Source organism: Dermacentor variabilis, chromosome 9 (assembly GCF_050947875.1).
Source record: "Dermacentor variabilis isolate Ectoservices chromosome 9, ASM5094787v1, whole genome shotgun sequence".
Taxonomy (NCBI): domain Eukaryota; kingdom Metazoa; phylum Arthropoda; class Arachnida; order Ixodida; family Ixodidae; genus Dermacentor; species Dermacentor variabilis.
The window spans coordinates 52,369,166-52,383,836 of NC_134576.1; the positions used below are offsets into that span (position 1 = coordinate 52,369,166).

General features: G+C 45.3%; 1 protein-coding gene across 2 annotated transcripts in view; it reads left to right on the top strand.

Annotated features, from left to right (window-relative positions):
• The first annotated feature begins 11,792 nt into the window (after positions 1 to 11,792).
• The window catches only part of LOC142592688 (putative peptidase C1-like protein F26E4.3), a 44,727-nt gene continuing 41,848 nt past the window's right edge, over positions 11,793 to 14,671 (top strand). Inside the window, exon 1 of one of the 2 annotated variants that reach the window (XM_075704257.1) lies at positions 11,793 to 11,950. The gene's annotated coding sequence lies outside the window, so the exon portion shown is untranslated. Of the gene's footprint in view, positions 11,957 to 14,671 lie in introns of both variants that reach the window. The other variant, XM_075704258.1, reaches the window with a different exon arrangement.

The window sequence follows — 14,671 nt, forward strand, 5'->3', positions numbered from 1 at the left end:
CTGGCTTCATGGTGCCTCACGATACGCCTTCGATACGACACGGCTGTAATAGAAATAGGCCTATGCATTTACTATTGAGTATGTGCTGATGCGCAGAAATAAAAATAAAAAGGTGATAACCAACGATGACGACAAAACCAAGGCAGTAAGGTTAGGTTTTTTTTTTTTGAATAAATGGGAAAGTCAAGCGACAGCCAGCTGTGCTGGAAAACACCAAAGCAAGCACGTGGCATCGAATATCAAGTTCTTTATGTGCATTTGTTACTGCAGTACAGAAAGGTGGTAATAAATGTTGGTTAACTGATTATTTACTGTTCATTATCACTATTATTATTTTAATATTATTACAATTAATGGTTTTTTTTTACTAAATGTTGGTACTATTCGCGCTGTCGACCTAAGGCTCGGTACGGAAGCGTCCTGTCATTCATGACTGTCGCATCTGAATGCAGCCGATAATCGAACCCGAAACCTTGTGCTGAGCAGTAGAACACAGAGGCTCTAAGCCACCACGCCGGATAGGAACATACGAGCGCTAGGGGAAACAAAATAGATAAGAGCATGGAAGATATTAAATCAACGAAGAAAAACAAAATAGGAAGGACGTGACAGGCGTAGCGACAACAACAAAAAAAAATCTGTGGTTTTCTGATATTACAATTAACACCCTCACTGCCAACAAATACATTACGCTTTCATCTTTCGCTGTGCTCGTTCGCTCGGTTACGGCGATAACTCCGACGCTCGCTGCAGGAACGGGCACCTAGGAGCTTTGCTCTAAAAAAAAAAAAAAAAAAAAGAGAGAGAGAGAGAAGGCAACATTCAATTTTAACTGATGCAATTGCTAGAAGCCCTATTGTAGTACTTTACTAAGACTTATCAAAGACGCCAAGAAAATACTTATTGTGAGTACAATAAGAACGCTGACAATACCATGAAACAGCAGTGGAATGAAATAAATCCCTTCCTGGGTAGAACTTCGTCTAATACCATCACGCACAACAGTCTCTCAGTTCACACATACGATAAGCCGTCGGACTTTGCAAATGCATTAAAAATTTCGTTGTCTGTGCAGGTCGACTCATGAGCCGTTCAGTTACGTTTGCCTAACACCTTCCTTTTTTACCCTGTTTCACAAGAACGAACTGGACATGTCAATAACACGGGACACGACTGTAGGGCAAGACGGGTTGCACTATGCTCACATAAAATTTATGGCACATTTCTTCTCTGAGATGTTTTCATACCTCAACCTCATTATTGTAACAGGCATCTTCCCGGCCGCCTTAAAACATACCAAACTAATCCATTCTTTAGCAAAATATTGAAAAAAAAGAATGGTTACTCATTAAACTAAATAGTTACTACAATTTACCGTTCTGTATAAAGTTCAGTTTCGGTTTTTGCCAAGGTATTCTGCTGAGGTAGCATTAACATCTTTAACGGGCAACTTAAAAACCCGCCGTGGTTGCTCAGTGGCTATGGTGTTGGGCTGCTGAGCACGAGGTCGCGGGATCGAATCCCGGCCACGGCGGCGGCATTTCGATGGGGGCGAAATGCAAAAACACCCGTGTACTTAGATTTAGGTGCACGTTAAAGAACCCCAGGTGGTCGACATTTCCGGAGTCCTCCACTACGACATGCCTCACAATCAGAAAGTGGTTTTGGCACGTCAAACCCCATAATTTAAGCAACATAAAAGCTGCATTAGCTGCCGATCGACTTGTTCATTTCGAAAGCATTCGATGCCTTTTTTCGCAGCACAATGTTTCAGAAACTAGAATTGATTCGAGTAATTGGCCCAGCTTTAACCTCCGCAGTTACTTACGCGATTGAAAACAGTCTCTATACATATCTGTCACTTGCTCATTGCCTAAAATAACAATATAGATGTACCGAGCGACCATATTCGTGGTCCTCTCCCACTCCTAATCTACATAAATGACGTACCTCTACACTTAAGCTCGGCTAGCTATGTGCCGACGAGTAAGTGCGATCCTACCATGCTAACGGCAGGTAAGTACAAGGTCTACTCTTGTCCAAAATTAGAAGAAACGCCGCCAATACAATGAACTAGCGTCGGAGTAATGGACTGAGTATAAATGTGATTGGAAAACTTTGGAAAATACATGCACTTTTAGGGGACGATCTGTCTGTCTAATAAATGTCGGGCTGGATCGCTAGCCGTTTCCCGCCATCTTGGTTCACTGCGTGTACGGGGTGATCAATATGAAGTTTCAAGGAATGTTGAAAAATGACCTGTTGCAGATAACATGATTCTAGTGCTTGATCTGGATTATTGAGAGAGACGGGCATTACTTGCGCAAGAAATCGAAACACATATTCAACTAATTAAAGAAAAATCACAACTTTTTAATTAATTACTTTGCGGCACTACAGCAATTTACGAATTGTAGCCAGTGAGTTTGCGAGGCGTGTTCACTTGGAACGAATTTCGAGAATAACAGCAGGTTGGAGATATATGCGTCACTAAACTCTCCGTAAAAAATGCACTGTTCCACAAATAAAAGGAAAGCGTTCGTTTATGCACAAAAGTAACTAGAACGCCCGCGCATATCGACATACATAGCCAAGTGCCGCAAAGGAAACCCGTACGGGTTCTTCGAAAGAAAAGCCTCACACTTTAAGAAAAATTCGTACTGGTCCGGGATTCGAACCCGGGAGCATCGCCTTTCTGGGGCAGCCACTTTACCATCCCAGCTAACCAGGCGGCTAGCAGGTGGCAAGCGAAGTGGAATTTGTCAACAACTCAAAGCAAAGGCAAGAGCTCGACGTAATAGTTCTGTGGGAACCCGTAAGGTGGAGAGAAGTAATTAATCAAGGGAAAATAAGACATCCACCCAAACGTAGCTAAGTGGTACAAAGCACTTAGCGATGGGACTACTGGGACTCGAGCCCGGTGGTTCCGGGTTGGAGTCCCGGACCAGGACGAATTTTTCTTCAACTGAGAGGCTTTTCTTTTCGAGGAACCCGTATTGGTTTCCTTTGTAGCACTTAGCTACGTTTGGGTGGATGTGTAATTTTTCCTTTATTAATTAATTACGTAGTTGAGTAGTGAAGGTTTGGTAATTAGCTGAATATGGTGTTTCGATTTCTCGTGCTAATGCTGTCCGCCTCTTCATGCTTTTTCTTGTCTCGTGTTATTTCTTGTCTCAAAGACAAAAAATATGCTATCTGCCACATGTGATTTTAAAAAAAAATGGGACTAAAGAAGCGCCGCATATGAGTTCCCCGTTCTAATGGGTGCAGCATCCGGCCGCCGTGCTGAGGGAACAGGGCTCGAAAGGAACGGTCCATACCAACTTGGGGTCAACGAGCAACTAGAGGTATCTGCTGCTCTTCAACGACAAAAAAAGAATATTGCAAGTTGCTACGCTGCTGGGCTTGACCAAACACGCGACATATATTAGATTGAGACTGAAAAGATGTTCACACAGGCGCCACGTGCAAATTCTGCGGCACCGCAGTGGAAGCCCGAGATATGAGCGCGGCTGCATGCACCTCTCATGCAGGACGCGCTTCGGTGACGGCAACATGACGTGTTGCTGGATTGCTTCAGTGCTAACCGAATTACCGTCGACATTCATCCGGAGATGGACTCTTCTGGAATTTTCTAACTTTATGTTGTTTTATTCACACAACAGGTACATTTCTGGCACTCCATCTATTCACATTTGTAATGACAAATTTTTTTTTTTGCCTCGGACCATAAGTAGACTGTAGGTAGAACTGGATACGCTTCCAAAAAAAAAAGTGCGATGTTTGTAGCCTAAATAATGAAGAAATCGGCAAGCAGCATTATTGTTTATTAAAAGCTGCGTCGTAAGTGGATATTTCAACAGTTTTATCACATTACAATGCATTCACTCATGCTTTAATTATGGGATCTCTTCAGGGGCCAACACTTAGCCTACTCAATTTCTCCCGTTGCAGCGTATTCAAAATCAGGCCAGGACAATCGTGACCTTTAAATAACCTACAAGTAATTCTTCCTCGTCACTTTCTACTCACTACCTACTGTCATCTCATGAATAAAACAAATACTCCCTCGGTATTTTATTTTTCATATTCGTCACCGAAAAGCTCCCAATAGCCTTGATGAATGCAAATCGCCTGCGACACGTCGCATGTACGAGATACGCCTCATAGAATAATTTCTCGTTGCCCAAACCAAGAACCACAAGAAAAAAAGTGAGGCTCACCGCTGATTTCGCTCGAATTTCATTTTGAAATGCTTTACCATCATATCTGAAAGAACATTCTGTCGTTGGTTCCCCCGAATTCCAGTTGCGCGCCTTCTTGCAGCATGTCTAAGCTTGATTTCGAATATATTCTTATGTAGTTGCACTATTTTCCCAGTTAGGTTTTCTCGTTTATTTTTGTATCTACACTTCTATTTGCAAATTGTATCGTGTATCACTCTGCCTTCTGCTGCAACAACATTTGTTTTTCCTGTTTCCACAAGTATTACCAGGCGGTTTCGATCGCCCTCACAGTGCTCCGACTTTGAAACATGTTTATGTAGACATTACCTATTTAGATGTCTTTATGCATTATGGAATAAACAAACAAACAAATAAATAAATAAATAAATAAATAAATAAATAAATAAATAAATAAATAAATAAATAAATAAATAAATGGAATTGAATGGAAACGAATTTGCAAGCATTCACGCTCCCAACCACATTCCTGCTCTCCATTTCTTCAGGCCTGCAGGCATCCAGGATTCCGCGCTCGCAGCGTAACGGGCGCGTTCAACGATGCCCCCGTACTGGAGAGATTTGCCGCGGCGCGGCGGGCGTCAAGGAAACCAGGCAAGAAAGCGCAGTTCCTGCAGCCTGTAGCTTCAAATTCCTCCCGAGGCACGTGCGAACCAAATGCCGGTTCACGAGGAATGCGATCGAGAACGTCGAGAGCAGAGCTCTGAGCAGGCTTTGCGGTCTGAAGCAGACGCACATTTCTTTCACGCCTGGAAAAACGGGAGAAACAAAAGGAAAAAAAGGACATCAGGAAGCCGACAAAAAACCTCAATCCCGAATAACTTGCTCGACGGATCAGCTTCGTCTGTTCTTGAACGATTTGGTCACTCCATTGACCGCAGGTAATCGGGCAACGTTTCGGTTTTCTTTCTGTCGTCGTAGCTTGGCAGAACTCGTTGCCGCAAACCGCGTGCGATACTCATTCGTTAGGAAAGTTTTGAAGCTGTAGTCGTCGACACGTCCTGTTAAGGCATTCCTTTTCTTTTGCGTGGAAGCAGCGCCCAGCGCGACGCCCCGTTGGAGCGACGGGACATCCCGTCAACCCACTGTCGTGCGCATTTTTGGCGAGTGTCAACTGACAGTGTGTTTTGAACGTTACTAACTTTTGCGCTGATCTCTTCCCGTCACTTTGTTTGAGCAAGTATCCGTTATCTGACGGCTCTCAACGTTCTTTATCGATCATCATGGTTCCGGTTTTTTTTCACCGGGCCGACGCAGTCATTCTCCTAAGAGCTCTGCGACAAAAAACTTTCTACAGCCACGTACGAAGTTTTTTGTCTTTTTTCAATAAACGAAGTATATTTGCCGCAACGCGTACCGACAAAAAATAGCGTCAAACAAGAGCTTGTAGCTGTACACTTTGCCGCGATTGGAACAGTGTCACTGACAGAGGAATAAAGGGAAAAGCACGAAGGTTAACCATGGATGGGAATATCCCGTTTGCTACCTTGCACTACTAGTCGATACGATCTTTAAAGACAGTGACATGTTGGGAAAGAGCGGAGGTGTCATTGTTTCGCTTTCCTTTTGATATATGCGATACTATTCAACATCTACTGACTAACAGATGAACATTTCGAATCAGCAAGCACAGTGTTATATCGACAAAATCAATATAACCTTATATACCTTATCGATATACCTTATCTAGAATATGGGACCCGTATTCTTCATATATATCTTCATCACTGCACTGCAGCATTGAGCTCCCTTGGGGCTCAACAAGAAAGCGAAGAAAACGCAAAGCTGGTGTAATGTCCTAGCAAAAGAAAAAATATATATAACCGGTTTTTCTAATACCAGTGTTACTCGTGCAATGGCTACTGCGATAGACCCGATCTGTATAATTTTCTTTTACTGGCTATCAAGAATGGTCACCAGGATACAGGTGATTGAGTTCACTCAGCAGGAATGTCTATGCTACGCCCGCGGTTGAGGATCGCGATCCAAATTGCCGTGAGGCACGTTCATCCACAATGACTTATTGCGATCAACGTGTAAACAAACCTTCGGTCATGATTACATTGCGCTTAGTGTTACACTGACGAACGTAAGGGACAAGACGCGGACGTACGTAGCGACTTGCGCTACGTACGTCAACGTTTTGTCCCTTATGTTCGTCAGTGTAACACCAAGCGCAATGTAATCATAAACGTCCACCAACTATCCCCGTTCATTGCCTTACTAAAACTTCGGTGTATCTTTTCAATGGTGTCTTTGTTTGGATGCTCCAAATTCAATCTGGTTAACCGGTAGACAAAATAATTAAAATCCGCCAGCCAGCTCGGCGGTCGCAGGGGTTCAACGTGGAAAAAAGCGTAGTGCGCCTGTACTGCCAAACGCAGGTCCATGCTGCGAACGCGCGCGCTGCACCTATAGTATAGTTGCACCTTAGTTCGAGGGTTTCACACGATGGATGGATGCTATGAGCGTCCCCTTTGGAACGGGGTGGTGAATTGCGTCACCAAGCTCTTGTTATTATATTTGCGACGCTGATTGCCTGTCGCGGTCATCGATAGAGTCGACTGTTTCAGCCCATGAAGACGAAACGTCATTCCTCGGCGTACTTGATACGGCCGCCGTTGCACACCAACAACGTGATGACTTTGAGTTGCTTGCTCTTATCAATTTTTTTAGACGGACGAACTCCCAAGGCTCCTAGAATTTTTTCAAGAGGACTGCCGTCGTTTTGTTTACGCAACGATGTTCTCTATACGAAAGGAACTTTTCACCCATCGGATGCAACTATTCGTTGATTGCTCCTACACCCGTTCGGATTGGAGTGCTCCAAGTATGTCCCAACGAGGTAACTTCTGGCCACTTAGGTTACACGCGGACACTGAACAGGGTACTACTTGCCAAGACTCACCACGGCCGTGAGACATCATGTACGCACTTGCCTCGATTGCCAGAGGCGCAAGTCGCCCCCAACAAAACCAACTGGCCTGCTGTAACCCGTTCAGGTGCCACGCGCACCATTTGACCAGATCGGAATGGACCTTTTGGGCCCACTTCCTGCGTCCAGTGCAGGAAACCGCTGGGTTATAGTCGCGACTGGTTATCTGACTCGCTAGGCCGAAACAAAGGCTCTCCCGCGGGCGAGGCACAGCAGCAGAGGTGGCGCGATTTTTCGTAGATAATGCTGTGTTGAGACATGGTACACCAACCATCGCAATCACAGACAGAGGAACCGCATTCACGGCAGCGCTTTTAGATAATGTCCTGATGCTCAGTGGAACGACTCACCGCAAGACAACAGCCTACCACCCACAAACCAACGGGCTCACAGAGCACCTAAACAAAACTCTTGAAGACATGCTTTCCACGCGTATGTGGATGTCAAGCACAAAGATTGGCACGAGATCTTGCCTTATATAACTTTTGCGTACAACACTACTCAGCAAGAAACAATACGGATGACTTCGTTCAGCCTTGTTCACGGACGAGAAGCACGGACGGTGTTGGATGCAATGCTCCCACACGAATGCGATGACGCTGACACGGATGCAGATGCCTTTACACAACGCGCCGAAGAAGTGAGACAGCTCGCACGCGTACGGATCTGTCAACAGCAGGACTACGACGCAGGCCGCTACAATGCTCGCCATAGACCAGCAACCTACGAAACCGGCGACAGGAGCGTGGGTTTGGACACCGATCCGAAGACTGATAATTCTCTATGCTAGAAGCTACTAAGGTGATACTTCGGACCGTATATATATATATATATGGAGTACTACGACGCCTAAGTGACGTCACGTACGAGGTAGTCCCAAATAGCCCCTATTGCACGAGGCGCCACCAACACCGGCCTGAAGTTGTGCTCGTAGTACATGTGAAAACGTACTTCAGCGAGTGACTGTGCGAGGAACTTCGCACCAGTGACCTCCTCTAGCATCAGGGCGATGCTTCTCTTTAGAGGGAGGAAAACGCCGCGTCTTTTCTATGTCGGCGACAACGACAACGATGGGAGCTTTAGTCGGCTTCGTCTCGTGCATCAGCCTAGCGGAGATTAGACGGCGAAGAAGTCATCTCTAGGCTCGACTACTAAAACAAGCTGTTTTTGTTGTACGTGTCGTCGTCTCCTATCTTCGTTGCATAGCGGCAATATTGCCTAATGTCCTACCTAGCTTACAAAAAAAAAAAAAAGAAAGAAAACACCCACGAAGGATTCCCATCACCAAACTTTCTGAACCTCTGCTGGGAGCTTTGTTTTTGTGCGCCTCCATTTTTTGTCGTTTCACTGCTTTTCTTCCGCCAATCTTCCAATCGCCTCTTACTAATCTCTGTTGCGGACATGTTTACTTTCCCCGTTTTCGCTGCGCCCAAGGGTTTCAAGGAGGCCAGTGGTGCCTAAATCGACCACTGGGCAGATATCTTCACATTCTAATAAAACATGCTCCATCGTTTCCCTAGTTTTGCCGCAGCAAGCACATGCTTCTTCTTCCTTGTTGTACCTCGCTTTACAAATGCGTCTTCCTAAGGCATCCCAATGTCGCTTCTAAAAGTAAAAAAGCTTCACTTTCAGTCATCACAAATTGTTTCTTGCCTGATTTCGTTATGAGATCCCATGAGAACCCATGAGATCGTCTCGCCCTCTCTGACTTTCCGCTTGACTTTAGGGACTGGCAGCACCGAAGCGCGGCGGTCGGGGGAAGGCATCACCGCGATGACCACGCGAGCGCGCGCCATTGGCGCACTAGCCGGTATGTTCTAGGCACTATGTTGTAACGATTGCGCTCCTATTCCTTTCTTTCTTTAGTTTCTTTCCTTTTTGTCTATTCGAACTTCGGCAGGCAGTAGTTCGTACAGTGCCTCCCCACGCACGCTCTCACTAAGAAACCAGCGGTCGTGAACGTCGATTACAGGAAGGGAATATGATTGAGCGAAAGGAATTACGACATTTTACTGGCCGGTGGACGTATTTCCTGTTTATTATTATTATTATTATTATTATTATTATTATTATTATTATTATTATTATTATTATTATTATTATTATTATTATTATTATTATTATACCCTCTAAACATCTTTACAAGCGTGATCATGCCGTATATATTTAGCACATGTGTAAGCGAGTACTTCTAAAAATTCAGTCATCCAACAATACGAAACAAGATATATCTCTACTTAGTGGCGACGGCCAACCTGTCCCAGATGTCGCTGGCGCCTTCGTCCTACACTTCGGGTCTGTGTACGGTGAAGGGTACAGTGATGGAGTTAGTGATCTTTCCAATCACCCTTCCCTGGGTTCAAGTCTATCAGTCTCAGAGAAACTTGTCTTTAAGAGCATCAAACGCTTAAAACAGTCTGTCTTTTTCATGTGGTCCTGATGACATTCCACCTGCTTTGATTAAGACGTACGGGTCCTTACTGGTTCCAGTGCTTACTTGTACATCTTATTCTGCTTTTAAGACGAACACATTCCCAAAAGCTTGGAAAACAGCGCGGTTACTTCCCATCTTTAGCTCAGGGGTAAAATCTGCTGCGAGAAGCTACAGGTATAGTTTTCACCTATGCGCAGCATCTAAATTATTCGAATCAACTCTGCACTCAGTAATTTCATCCTCTATTAAAAATAATATCATTGCTCAGCAGCATGGATTCATATCGAGACGCTCCACAACTAACAAACTCGTTAGCTTCATGATGCATGCCTCTCAAGGAGTGTATAAGGACAGCTGGATGTCATTTATTTTGACCTCAGTAAGGCGTTTTATGTGGCACGCCAGAAAATACTCCTTCAAAAGGTGTCACAACTTGACCTGTACCACTCTGTCACAGCGCTGCTAAGAAGCTACCAACGTGACCGGTACTGCCCCTTTAGCGTAAATGGTCGGTCGTCACAACTTTATGCGGTCACAAGTGGAATTCCTCAAGGGTCTGCCCTGGGACCTCTTCTTTTCTCGCTGTTTATTACCGACGTTACGGCAGTCATTCAAAACCCTTCAATTTTTTTTATACGCTGATGACGCGAAACTTTTCAAAGCGATAAAAGATGGTAATGATTGCGCCGCTCTTCTGAAGGACATTGCAAATTTTGCGTTATGGGGCGCTGAAAACAAGCTGGTCATAAATGCATCAAAAACGAAAGTTGTAAGCTTCACGCGGAAGACTAGCAGGACTTTATTTCCCTATAGCGTGAAAGACGTTCTCCTGCCAAGCGCTCAGGGAACGAAGCACCCCGGAGTGTACTTCGATAGCTCTCTGAGCTTCTCGCTCCTCGCTCAACAGACGAGGCTGCACGCACTTCGAACGCTCGCACAGTATGTCGGGTGACGAGAGACTTCGAACAACCAGAGCCATGTGTAACTTTGTATAAGAGCGTATGCCCTCCAGATCTTGACTACGCCTCCATAGTTTGGGGCGGCACTTGTAGGTCAAATTGTGAACTTCTCGAAAATGTGCAGAAAAAAGTTCACGTCAATATTTAAACGTCGATTCCGTCGAAAGCCTTCCATCTCCATAGAGCTAACGTAGACACTCACGTTATCTACCCGCACCTGTAGACGCAGTAAATCGGATGTTCTTCTTCTTCACAAATTAATGCATGGAAAAATGTGCTGCTCGCACTTGCTTTCGAACGTGCGCTTTTACTTTCCGCAGGAAGGCACAAGAAAACAGCGCGCCTTTCAGCCTTCCGATTGTCGTCACCCTCTGTCTAGAGTGCAGGCGACATATAACGCCCATTCAGAGTGCCCGGACAGCTCCCATGCCTAATTTTAGTATTTTCCTGAAAAGTGTTGCAGAGGAATTTCAATAACTGAACAAATACTCTCATATCTGTTGTGTGTTCCGTCATTCTGCAATCATTTTTCCTGTTTCTCCACTACTATTTTCTATTCTCTTCGTGTACACATTTTATGTTCGGTTATAATCTGTATTCGTCAAATTATTATTCTTTCTTTATGTGTGCGCGCGTGTGTATGTGTATACGTGTGTAAGAGCTTGCGTTGTTCTTCCTGTGCATTGTTTTGCTGAGTGCGCTAACACCGTCTAAGACCTTCGATGTTGTTCCTTGGCACTTTAATGGTGCTTTAATAAACACCTTTGATTGATTGATTGATTGATTGATTGATTGATTGATTGATTGTATCCTGCGACATCTCATTGACTCCCAAAAGCTCAAAGAATGTCTGACAGATTGGCTCCTTTGGGGGCGGTCCGCCAAAGGAGCCCGAGTCAGCGCCTGACAAGGCTGGCTCGACACTTCTCGCATTCACTCGCTAATGCCAAAGTGGAGAGAGAAGGAAGAGAGAGAGAGAAGTGCGCCGCACGCCGACAAAGAATCGCACGGAGCGAAGAGCCAACACTGAAAACCGAAAAAATGGATTGAAAACAGCGTTTCCCTTTCCCGGTTCTGCACATGCGGGCTCTCTCCACCGCCCTCCCCCCCCCCTCCCGTTTCGAGCCTCGGAAACAACAATCACGGCCCGGAGCAGCTTCCTCTTCCCCGCGGCTGCGTCCATCTCTTTCCCTCGCGCGCGAATCGCGGCGCGTGCACCCTCTCCCTCGCACTGACACCTTGCGCTGCTGGCCGAGCTCCCGCACAAGAGCGCCGGGCCCAACAGGAGGCAGAGGCTGCGGCTAAGCACCGGAACCGTAGGTGACCCCGAGCACGCTCACGCGTCCCGTAAACCCCATCCGAAGGCGAACCCTCAAAGGCAAGTGTACGTTCGCACAGCGATCTCACCAGCTATAGACGGTGAAATACTGGAAGCCTTCCCCGCAAAGAAACTCACCTTTAATTTTTGGGGTGATTTCCTTTTTTTTTCCTATTTCTGCGGAAATTATGAAACGTGATCGCCGCGCATAATTCCTTCAGACCGCGGAAGCAATCGCAGTGACGGCGGTAAAAGGAGATGTAAGCTAATGACCCTATTGCCCCTATTGCCCCAGACCCAGAATTGATCCCCATGACTATTCATGAGAATGCCACAACATTACAGCGGTACGGTGTAGCATGACAGCATTCATGACTTTGCATATATTTATTGTGACTAGATTTGGGGGCGGCGTTTGTGGTGACTCTGGTGCTCCGTGAAATGTAAGCTGGCTACGACAGCGAGTAGAAGACGATGTCTGCGAAACTGAGGCGCGTACGTGTATCTTCCCGATTTCTAACATCGCGAAAGAAGGTACTTCACATTTTGTGACTGTGTATTTTATGCCACCATTTTGCGAATTGGCGGAGTAACTTTGTAAAACGTTTTGCTTTTTCATCTCTCTATTGCGGTCAATGCAAAATGGTTGTGCAGCATAGTGGCGTAGTGCCAGCGTAACAGATGTAAGGTTCTTTCGGATAATGCATCAACTTCTTATTCTACGTTCGTGCGCCCTTCAAGCTGATCTCTGTATAGCTAGCCAGACTAACGTAAGTGTGTGATGTCACGCAAGGAAATGCTGCAGCATCTAAGGAAAAAAAAAACGCAAAACCGAGATTTAGCTTACGACGGGTGACTCACGTCGTTCGAAGAAAAACTGAGAAAGAATTGCTTTAGCTGACTCAACATGAACGTTATCGATAGTTGGGCGGCAAATGAGTTTTAGTTTTTCTGCGCCTGTTTCTCTACGGTGCTTTATCCCCGAAAGTTTACTTATCCCGATTTGTCACGGCACCCTTATAGCTAAATTAATTAGGAAAGTTTAATTGCGTTTACTTATCGCAAACATTGACTGCAAAAAAATTTCTAGGGGTTAAAACATTTTTCCTTTGATCACGTTTGGCCGCACATTGAAAGTCTGCGCAACTCGTCGTTTTTTCTTCGATGTGCTCTTTACTTTTCGTTTGCTATCTTTCAAGATTTTGGATCATGTGTCGTAGTCTGACAATAATTTAACCTGTTGCTCTAACGTGAGCCTAAGTCGAGGGATAGTTAGTGCGTTTCTAGCAAATTATTCCGCATCGATGCGGTGCGGCGACCGCACTAAGCTTTCGGGTTCCAACTCATTTCTTTATTATAAGGCTAATGCTACACTACATCGTCGAAAATGCCCAATATTGTAAGAATTTTCTTTGTGTGTGTGTGTGTGAAAGTAAGAACGAAAAAAAAGTGCTACTTACTCATGCAGCCTGGCGTCACTCGGCGTTAAGCCGAAGGCTGCACCGAACTGCCGTTTATGCCATAACATCAGCCGTGCGAACTGCGCATGCTGGTCCTAATGCTCAGGCTGACTTGTTCGCAAACAGGAGGGGTAGGACTTTACGGATAAGTGAAGGTTAAGCGTCGGACTGAAGTGGAGAACATTCGAACGTCTTTCTATTCTTTATATTATTGAATGTGTACAGTCCGTATACCTTTTGCAGACTTCCAGCAGACAGCTCTGCCTTCTCACTGGCCGTATAACGTAAAACTATTCCAATATGTTTTTATTCCAATCTCCTGAGGTCAAATTTGCGTAACCGCCGACGCAAGCATCGGGCGGTCATCCTCAGGGTTGTCGGAACAGACCAATCAAATGTTCCCCCTGTTCATAGGATGTCACTTTTGTTTGCTCGAAAAACGAATTACATTGCCTGCACTAGGCGGCTTGCCTTATCTAAATGGCTCAAAAGAGGCGAGAAGCATGCTCAAGTGGAGAGGGATTCGATGGGGCCGAGCCACTGCACTGAATATCGATAACCGGATGAAGAGGGTGGTGCCGGCGTCAGCGATTGGTCCGCTTTCCCTAACTTGGCTTGAGGTGGCTCGTCGACAATTGCGGCGGCATGCAACGGAAGCTTAAGAATGACGCTAAAACAGATCCTCAGCAAAGAAGAGTTAGCAGAACGAGGTCGTAAACGTGCCGAAAGTTCTCGAAAACGTTGCACGGCCAGGCAAAATGTTTTATTGCACGCAAATAAACCAATGCTCTCAAGCAGGGGTCAGTAGCCAGTGCCGGAGCGATCGGCGGCAGCCATCTTTTATTCCTTACGGAACTGGGCAGCTTGCGGCTATTCCGAAGAAAATTCAGTTTTGTTCGGCATATTAATGCATCTTTAACTCGTACACGTCACTTTGACGCCGTAAGTGTTTTCGGTTTTGTGACGTCGCGTGAGAGGCAGGTGAAGTGGGTGCAGCCCGAAAACTTTTGACTTATAGCCGAGGGCTAATGGCGAAAAGGCGTCGAATCAGAAATAACTATATTTGTTTTGTTCGGTCAAATTATGCATAATCAGTGTGTACATGTCATATCAGATGGGGAGCTATCGCAGTTTTCGTGACGTCGCGTGACAGACAGGTGAAGGGGGTTTGTCAAAAACGTTTTTGACCAATTGCGGTGGACTGATTGCAGAATTGGAATAGAAAAGTTTGGAATAGTTTTACGTTATAGCGCCCATATACTTTTTTTTTGCTATGTCACAGTTAGAACCTACTGTGAATTAAAAAAAGAAAGGTTATGTT